Source organism: Mus pahari, chromosome 2, assembly GCF_900095145.1.
Source record: "Mus pahari chromosome 2, PAHARI_EIJ_v1.1, whole genome shotgun sequence".
In the NCBI taxonomy this organism is placed as follows: domain Eukaryota; kingdom Metazoa; phylum Chordata; class Mammalia; order Rodentia; family Muridae; genus Mus; species Mus pahari.
This window is the reverse complement of record NC_034591.1, coordinates 26,106,535-26,115,250: the sequence shown is the minus strand read 5'-3', so window position 1 is coordinate 26,115,250 and position 8,716 is coordinate 26,106,535. Positions and strand designations below refer to the sequence as shown.

The 8,716-nt window shown below is 38.5% G+C and overlaps 1 pseudogene; it reads right to left on the bottom strand.

Moving 5' to 3' along the window:
- LOC110316201 overlaps positions 1-8,716 on the bottom strand; it is a 151,493-nt pseudogene that overhangs the window by 31,391 nt on the left and 111,386 nt on the right.

Genomic DNA, 8,716 nt, shown 5'->3' with positions numbered 1-8,716 from the left:
ACTCACTGATAAGTGCATATTAGTCCAGAAACCTAGAATACACAAGATACAATTTGCAAAACACAAGAAAACCAAAAGGAAGGAAGACCACCATATGGATTCTTCATTCCTCCCTAGAATAGGGAACAAAATACCCATGAAAGGAGTTACAGAGACAAAGTTTGGAGCTAAGATGAAAGGATGGACTATCCAGAGACTATCCTACCTGGGGATCTGTCCCATCCATCCTCAGCCACCAAACCCAGACACTANTGCACATGCCAGCAATATTTTGCTGAAGGGATCCTGATATAGAGGCCTCTTGTAAGGCTTTGCCAGTGCCTAGCAAACACAGAAGTGGACGCTCATTCATAGTCAGCTATTGGATTGAACACAGGGCCCCCAAAGGGGGAGCTAGAGAAAGTACCCAAGGAGCTGAAGGGGTCTGCAACCTTATAGGTGCAACAAAATTATGAACTAACCAGTACCCCCTGAGCTCGAGTCTCTAGCTGCATATGTAGCAGAAGATGGCCTATTCAGTCATCATTGGGAAGAGAGACCTCTTGGTCTTGCAAACTTCATATGCCTCAGTACAGGTGAATGCCAGGGCCAAGAAGTGGGAGTGGGTGGGTAGGGGAGCAGGGGCAGGGGGAGGGTATATGGACCTTTTAGGATAGCATTTGAAATGTAAATAAAGAAAATATCTAATAAAAGAAAAAAAAACTTAAAGAGAGCCCTTTAGTGGTTTTATGTCCATTGCCTTATTGTCAAGAATAGGTTCTGGCTTATCTGCCCACATTCTCTGCATGGTTCACTAATGCCATATATATGCAATATTATATATGATATATTATATATAATGCATTAGTTATAATATATCATATATAATATACATTTTAGTGTTTAAGTATACATTGTTAATATAAGTTAATTATATATAAATATATAATTATTAATGATATATATTGTGTGTAAGTATTATAACATGGGTTTTATTATAATATTTACAACCCACACATTTATATGGGCATACATGCACACACACACCCATGCACACACACATGCACAGACACAAGCACAGACACACACATGCTGTTCATATCCTTCCTCTTGCTCTTCCTTAATATCCTCTACTCTCAAGTGGTGGCAGAGAGGGACGTGCTTTAATATGACTTTCCTTGTTTTCTAGCCAGCACCATTCACTCCACATTAGCTTTTTGCCAAATACAAACTAAGCAATACTCTTAAGGACAAACACAAATGTAAAAAAGGAAAAAAAAAAAAAAGATCACTTAAGGCCTTTAATCCCAGCAATTGGGAGGCAGAGGCAGGTGGATTTCTGTGTTCGAGGTCAGCCTGGTCTACAGAGTGAGTTCCAGCACAGCCAGGGCTATTTTGAGAAACCCTGTCTCAACAAACAAACAAACAACCCTCCCCCTCAAACTAATTACTCAACTGTTCTGTGACTTCTGTGCTAATATCTACGACAGGCCATCACTTTTGAATACCAGACCCAGTACTCGGTTGGGTTGTCAGAGCCTTGTTGCTGCAGCCCCCTCTTGGATAGTCCTCACTCTGTGTGTTTGAGATGGGTTAGATGTGAACCAGAGATAGAAACTCAGTAGGCAGCAGGGCAGGAACTGCACAGCAGCAATTCTGAGAATGTCCTTGTCCAGGAATTCCAGAAGAGGGCTCTGGCTCCAGTTGCTTCTTATCTCCTACCTTTGCCTTAAGCTGTATGTAATGTTTTTACAAGAGGCACTGGACACCTCTCTGTTGAGCAAACTGGACTGACCAGTTTTTCTTCCCCATACCTCACCTCAGTTTCTACCTGGAATCCTTTAAAACGTCACCAGCTAGTAACTGTATGGGACCCTTGTTTCTGAGACTATATACAGAAACCCTGCCTTTTTCCATCCTCTTCTGCTCTAACCTATGCATCTATAATTAACTTCTTTCCAGAACTCAACCTCTGTGATTTGTGAATTTCATTCTTCAGAGTCACAAGACAAAAGTCCAGAGGCAATGACTTCTGGAAGTTTTGAGTGACTAGTCCTCTGGTGCTCTAACACCAGAATTAAAGACTGTCTGAAGAGAGAGGAGAGGCACCGTTTCATTTTAAAGACATCATGATTTTCACATATCAAAGTGTAATAATTTACTTATTCAAAAGTCCCCTATACAGATTTTAAAACATACATTAAAAAAAAAAATCCAGGTTGTGTCTTATGATCAGGCCAACTCAAGGAACTAAATTATCTTTTACTATTTCTTGACTCAAAGACCTGCTGATTTAATTACCTCTTAAAATCCCATGGTTGAAGTGTGTCTTGTAGAGAGATTTCCAAGAAATACGAAGGACAGTTTGATTTTTAAAATGGTGGTCATAAGGACTGGAGTGTGAAAAGATAATTAAGGAGAGAGTCAGGAGAAGTGTCTCGGTGAAGAAAAGCGGACAGAGTGGGCGTGAGTGGGGAGATGGAGCATGCAAGCCATCCAGGCAGCGCGATAATGACCTCCTTATTGGTCTTCCCTCCTCAGCCTCTGTAGTCTCGAATCCCTCAGAGCTGTCAAGGCCTGCCTTTGATTGCACTATTTCCCTCTCTCAGAGCCCTTTGCCAGTGCCCAGGTACCTCTCAAGCCAAATCAACGCTCTTAATTACAGGCATCAGAGTCTTCACTCCTGGTTTCTTGCAATCACGGCCACACGCACCACTACTTGGGCGCAAGGGCCTTGCTGAGAGCTGTCAGATCTTTCAAAGTAAAGCCATACCTTGGTTTCCAGCTACCTCCCCCCCCCCTTTTGGATGAGGTAGTGAGCCTTTCTTTCTCTAGAACACTGCTTTAAGTCTCTCTGTCAGTGAAGCTTTTTGCCTTTTTAAAAAAAAATTTGCTGCCCAGGGTGGCTTTAAACTTATCAGCCCAGCTCAACGTTATAGATAGGTTTCTTCTTGATGTGAAGCCCCTGAGCTTGCCTCCTTTAGAGTTCATTTGAAACTTCTCCTGACAAATGCTTTGTTTGGCCCTCGGAGTTGCACAGAAAACCTTTCCTCATCTTCTAGCCAGTTTCATAACCCAGGTAGCATCTTTCCCAAGGACCGGTGAGCCATGTTTTTGAATGGTAAACATTGGAGGAGAGACAGCCTTCTTCTTGATGTTGGTGACCAGATGAACACTAAACTATTCTGAATAGAAATTCTTGTTAAACCAGAAAGAAGGCTGGTGAAATGTCCCTATATGTTCGGCCTCTCTTTCTATGGAAATGGTGAGAAGTCTAATTTTCCTATAAAAGAAAAAGACACCAACCAACCTCGATCCACTGATTCGTACGCTCGTGGAAAAGGAGCTTGAGTCAGGACATGCAGTACTGTGTTCCTGATTTCAGCATTGCTGTGATCTGAAGTTTAAGATCATCTGACCAACCTGGTTTTATGCAGCATCGAGGCACAATTAAGTGTCCTGTATATCTAGGTTTTCCTTTAATACCCCCTAAGTCTTTAGTAGAAAGCCTTATATAAGATGATAATAAAATTTAAAAACCAAACGAAAGGCATAAATTGAACATGGACATTTTATATGTAATGTTTATGCACACTGAGTATAATAGTTCAGTTACACTGATTTTATTGAGGAAAAACACTATACATTTCTGCTAAATGAAATTTCTTTAAACAATCCTGAGAGATACTATAAAGATAGATTGGTTTTCCTGTGGGTCTCGAACAACTGGAACAGGGGTTACCCCAAAAGCCTGTAGGTGGGATATGTTCTTCTAGCTGGGCTGCCTTGTCTGGCCTCAGTGAGGGAGGAGGCGCCTAGCCTCACAGAGACTTGATGTGCCAGGGTGGGGAGATATCCAGGGGGCCCCCACCTGCTCAGAGAAGAAGGGGAGTGGGGAAGGGGGAGATTTGTTGGAGGTGGTGGCTGGAAGACAGTGAGAGGGATGTAAAATGAATAAGTGAAATAATAATAGGAGTAGTAGTAATAATAATGATGATGATAAGTCAAAAAAACCAAACCAAAAGTAACAAACAAAATACTTTTAATTTGAAAGCCTATCCTACCCCTTTAATTTTGGACACTCTGTCCTAGGTTTTCTAAATTATCCTTTTTTTTTTCCATTTTTTAAAGAAGATTTTCTTTTTTAAAAATTTTCTGTACACCTGTGTTTTGCCTGCATGTATGTCTGCGTGGGCATGTCAGACACTCTGGAACTGGTGTTTCAGGGAATTGTAAGCTGCCATGTAGGTGTTGAGAATAGAACCTGGGTTCTCTGGAAAAGCCACCAGGGCTCTTAACCGCTGAGCTATCGCTCTAGTCTGAGTATCCTTATTTTGTAGTCTAGATATTGAAAAGATTTGCCTGATGGAAGAGAGCCGTGGGGTAGTGCTGTGCCATCCGTGAGTTACTTAGTATCAATTATTGTGATTTTTCTGAGTTTTCAGATCTGGTTCTTGAGCTTCAGAAATAATATTTCAGATTACAAAAAATAAAGTAAAACTACTTATGATGCCTGACATTGCTTTGCAGATAAATGAGAGTATTTGAAATCCACTTCTGAAACTATAAAGTACTAATGGCAAATTTGAACCAATCTGCCAAACTCTTGTGTCATGACAAGATTATACAATTTCTGCTATTATGTAAAATGGCCTATTACAAATTACTGATACCGGTCTAGTCCCACGTTTATTAGCTACTCTTACTCTTTGTCAGGGAAGAAGTGAGCTCCACTTTAAAATGTTCTGTTCTTCCAATTTCTTACCCAGAGAAGAAGATGGAAATTTAATATTGTGAATATGTTTCAAAATTTAAAGCTTAGTAATAATAGTTCTAACAAGGACCTCCGTTATTCATAGATGTGCTTAGTGGATGCTGTAATCCATCATCCCTGGGGATAATAAAAATTTCCTTCCTTAAAAGACCATATCAATAGTCATATTAATAGAGTTTTATGGAGTCCACTTTTTACTCCTTGGTTTATACTTGTAAAGGCTTGGCCATTCTAACTGGATCAGTGAAGGTGTGGCTTATGAGCTAATCAGGAGGTTAATCCATTTTAAGAAGTGAAGTTTCTTAGTTCTCAAAGAAAGGACCACGTTGCTCATAGAAGATTCAGCCATATGACAGATCTTGTCCTTAGGAGCCAATGTGAGTCATAACTGAACCCAAGACCCACTGCCCCCATCTCTTACCAATTGTATGGCTTCTAGAGGGCTTGAGTACATAAATAATCTAGGTATGTAATTTGAAGGCAAAAATTTTGAACATGAACATTTTATATGTAACATTTATGCACACCAAGTATAATAGTCCAGTTAAATTGACGTTATTGAGGATAAATACAATGAAATGGTGGTGGTGGTGTGTGTGTGGGCATAACACTCTATTTCAAGATGGCCTGAGAAATTCTCTAGCAGAGTTATTATTATGTAACAGAATCTCCAGAGCTTCAACATTTTCCTGTTCTTTTTCAAAGAGGGAATGATTTGAGAAATTCAAGTTCTTCTAAAGAAAGAGTTAGACAAAAAAAAAAAATCTTTTCTGAGATTAGAAGAAACCAAGGTGACAGTTTCTTGTCCTATAATTAAGACCTCTCTTGAAGGGAAAGGGAGGGGCTAATGTGGGAGGGGTTTGTAAGAGTAGTACTGGGAGGAGAAGAGGGTGGGGGCTGCTATGGGGATGTAAAGTGAATAAACCAATTAATTCATGAAGGAACAACCACACACACAAAAAAATTACTTTGAGATATAAGACATGTTTGGAAGTGATCCCATGTGGCCCTGTGTGTTTGTAAAGGGAGATGGAACTGCTTCTGTGACAAACTAGCATGAACTTAGAGCCATAGAATGTATTATTATTTTCTAGATATCTTTCCAGGCTAAAATCAAGGCATTTTCTTTGAGAGATTTATTTTGTCCTTTCAGCCTTTTAAGTCCTCGTACTCTCTGACTCACATATATCTTCAAGTGTGCTCTATTGTATTGCAGTATGGTTATTACAGAAACCCCAGTCTCTGCATACAATACCAAATGCTCTAGTGATGACTTCCTACCATATGTTACAGCATACATGACTCAACTCAACAGTGTTACCAAGTTGTAAGCTAAACTATCTATGATTATCTATCTATCTATCTATCTATCTATCTATCTATCTATCTATCTATCTATCTATCTACCTACCTACCGATCCACCTGTCCATGCATCCATCTATCTATCTATCTATCTATCTATCTATCTATCTATCTATCTATCTATCTATCTATCTATCTATCTATCTTCTATCTATCATCTACTATCTATCCATTCATCTATATGAATAAGCTTGATGGGACATTATGGTAAGGTTATCATTAAGCTTGTTGCTATTTATAATTTATAGAAGTCAGTGCTTTATTAGTAGTAATAAGTTCCTTAACAATAATGGTGGGCTTGCCTCTCTTGCCATTGAAGTTGAAGATTCACCATGTAAATAATCTCTACAGCAAGTCAGACTGCTGGTCACATGTGGACTGTGCACTGTATATGTCCTGCTTTTCATCACTTTTCTGAAAAACATTATAGCTTGTTACCAGTCCAGAGAGTTGGGAAAAAAAAATCATGCCTTGCCTATCTTTGCTTATGGCAGTAATTCTCCAACTTCAGCATGTGGAGTCACTTGAAAGTTTTAGGTCTCAGTCAATTTCTCATCCTTTTGTTCAGAGAGGACCTGAGAACTTGCGCTGCTAATAAGTTTCTGAGTGCTGTTATTGAAGAAGTTCAGGAAGTGATGTTTTTCTCTTACATACTTCTGAGACTTAACTGCTAGTGACTCAGCCCTGGTTGACCTTTTGTGCTTTTGCCAAAGCGACTTAACGCTGAGATGTACAGCTGGTGACTCAGCCTTACCCGACCTTCTGTACTTTGACTAAAGTGACTTAATGCTTCTGTGTTTCCATATTACTGTCTGCAAGAAGGAATATAGCCTCGGAGGCTTGACAATGTCCAGGCTCACATGAATAGTGCTATGGCATTTCAAGCATTTATTATGAAGTGTTATTTTTCAGACTTGAAAAATTCCCCCAAAGAAGTCATGGCTAAAGCTCTCTATAGAAATTGAAATCTCCCTTTGACTTCAAAATTGTTCACTCTTGAGTACTGACTCATTGGTTTGGGCAGGAAGTGGTTCAGCTTTGTATGATTGTTGTTTTCTTATTCCCTTTGAAATTATACTTTTAAAATTTTAAATGTATGCTTTTTGATTTTTAAAGTTAAACTGTCATTTAACTGCTTAATGCCTATTGATTCATTTGGTAAAATCTTACAATGTTTAAGAAACTCTTAAGTGAAAACCTTTTTTTTTTTTTAAATTGGAAATAATTTTTTAAAAAGCTGTAAATAAGAAGTTGAAAGACTATAGTCATACAATTAAAAAGCATATAGAATAGTATGAATTGAAATACAGATTCTTTCTTTTAGATAAAAATTTTGATTTTGTAAGAATATTACATTGAATTACTTACAAACAAATTCCCTGTGTGAAAGTCCTAGGGCGTCACTACCCCATTTTGTCTCTCAGTGCCCAGTTCTGACACACACCCACTCCATGTATTTAGAGTTAGAACTTCTTTAAGAGCTTTCTCATCTGATGATGGAGAAAAATACAACATCTCCCTGTATAAAATGCTATGAAGACTTAATGGCTTTTGTAGAGAGGAAACACTTAGGGTCAATGTGGGTCATGAGATGGTTGAAATGTCACTCATTAAAATGTGATTGCTAAGTTAAGACAGATTTTTAAATGAAAATCATTGAGACAATTTCTTTCCAGTGGGTTTCTGCTCTTTAGACAGCTCTAAATCAAATTAGCAAAACAAAATGGCAATTAATGTCAGAACAAAGAGAGCAGGGAGGTGAACAACGGAGCTGCTCAGGGAAATGACTCTACTAAAGAGAGGGAAAGCCAGTGACATAAAAGGTGTGCCCGAGATGTTCTTACTACTGACAGCCTACAAGGAGGGAAAAAAGTTTAAGTCAGTCATACCTTCTGATTTTCATATCTGTGTTTGGAGAGAAGTGCACTGATTTAAAATAAAATTAAAAATAAAATAAAATAAAATAACAACTCAGGATTCCACCAAAACATCCTTCAGGATTCCACAACATTAAGAGTATGTAAGGAAGGTATATAGGCTTCACAAGTGTTAGGAAGCTCAGATGGCAGCAGCTATGTGCCCTTAGGGACTTAAAATACTAGAATGAACAGATATGGCATACAAATAACTATGAAAAATTAAATTACAAGTAAAATATAAAAGAAGAAACAAGAGCATCTCAAAATGGACTTGCATACTTGAAAAATCATTGAAGTAGCATGTGCAAATGAAAAAAAAAAAGTAAATGCTGAAATCAAAACTCATTGCATGTATACACCACAGAGGAATGAAGTGAAGAGAGAAATAAAGAAAATGCCGAACTACAGAAGTTCTGCAAAAAAGTAGCATATCACAGGCAAGCATAAAAAGTTAAAGGTTGTGGAGACAAGATGCAATGCTCCACTATGGTCATAGCAGCCTTATTTATAATAGCCAGAAGCTGGAAAGAACCCAGATGTCCCTCAATAAAGGAATGGATACAGAAAATGTGGTACATTTACACGATGGAGTACTACTCAGCTATTAAAAACAATGAATTTATGAAATTCTTGGGCAAATGGATGTATCTGGAGGATATCATCCTTAGTGAGGTAACCCAG